The following is a 2,030-nucleotide window of genomic DNA, read 5'->3' as shown; positions in this document are numbered from 1 at the left end:
AAAAAACTTATGGAGTGTTATTTGTAACAATATCATATAAATAAATGAATAAAGAAATAATTGCTTAAAATGTTAAATAAATATAGGGAAATATAGGGATTTGGGAAACTAATTATTAATTATTTTTTAATTAATTAAATCTCATTTTAAATATTTATTTAATAGGAACAGGAAATTAAATCATCAGGAAAAGGAAGTAAGGATAGCACTGATATATATATAATGAACACTGATATATATATAATAAACTCTGATATATATATAATGAAAGCGATATATATATATAATAAAAGCGATATATATATATATAATGAAAGCGATATATATATAATAAAAGCGATATATATATATAATGAAAGCTGATATATATATATAATAAAAGCGATATATATATAATGAAAGTGATATATATATATAATGAAAGCTGATATATATATAATGAAAGCTGATATATATATAATAAAAGCGATATATATATAATAAAAGCGATATATATATAATAAAAGCGATATATATATAATGAAAGCTGATATATATATAATGAAAGCTGATATATATATAATGAAAGCTGATATATATATATATATATATATATATATATATATATATATATATATATATATATATATATATATATATATATATATAATGAACGCTGGTAGACCGTCCCCGGCTCGGGGAAAGTGAAAGCAGCTCGCGGGCCGGTGCTTTTTTGCCACCTTCGCCCCCTGACACTTTAAAGCCAGTCCGAGGCCGGTCGCGCTGCACCTCCGTGGAGAGAATGCGCCGCGCTGCCTGCCGGTGGTCGGCCTTCCCTGCGCGAGGAGCTGCGGCCGGCTGAACCACAACGCCACCTTCAGTCTCTTAGGCTGACTGTGCGGACCACCCGTTTACCTCTTAAAGGGTCTTAACAGCTTTCGTTATATATATATATATATCAGCTTTCATTATATATATATCAGCTTTCATTATATATATATCAGCTTTCATTATATATATATCAGCTTTTATTATATATATATATATCTCAGCTTTCATTATATATATATCAGCTTTTATTATATATATATCAGAGTTCATTATATATATATCACTTTCATTATATATATATTACTTTCATTATATATATATATATATATATATATATATATATATCAGAGTTCATTATATATATATCGCTTTTATTATATATATATATTGCTTTCATTATATATATATATCACTTTCATTATATATATATATATCAGAGTTCATTATATATATATCACTTTCATTATATATATATATTACTTTCATTATATATATATATATATATCAGAGTTCATTATATATATATCGGCTTTCATTATATATATATCGGCTTTCATTATATATATATCGGCTTTCATTATATATATATCGCTTTTATTATATATATATCAGCTTTCATTATATATATATCGGAGTTCATTATATATATATCGGCTTTCATTATATATATATCGCTTTTATTATATATATATCAGCTTTCATTATATATATATCAGCTTTTATTATATATATATCAGCTTTCATTATATATATATATATATATATATATATATCAGAGTTCATTATATATATATCGACTTTCATTATATATATATCAGCTTTTATTATATATTTCCTGTTTGGCTTGCCATACTATACGTATATATATATATATATATATATATATATATATATATATATATATATAGGTATATATATACCTATATATATATATAGGTATATATATATACGTATATATATATACGTGTATATATATATATATATATATATATATATATACAGGTATATATATATATGTATGTATATATATATATATATATATATATATATATATATATATATATATATATATATATATATATATATATATATACCTATATATATACGTATATATATATATACGTATATATACAGCAGGTCTGTCACATGACAGCGTCCACTGGGAGCCCAGTTCCGTCTTCTTCTCCTTTTTTCCTCTCAGTGATCTGAATGAAGTGAAT

The sequence above is a fragment of the Astyanax mexicanus genome, chromosome 2 (assembly GCF_023375975.1).
Source record: "Astyanax mexicanus isolate ESR-SI-001 chromosome 2, AstMex3_surface, whole genome shotgun sequence".
Taxonomy (NCBI): domain Eukaryota; kingdom Metazoa; phylum Chordata; class Actinopteri; order Characiformes; family Acestrorhamphidae; genus Astyanax; species Astyanax mexicanus.
Note: the sequence above shows the minus strand (reverse complement) of the source record.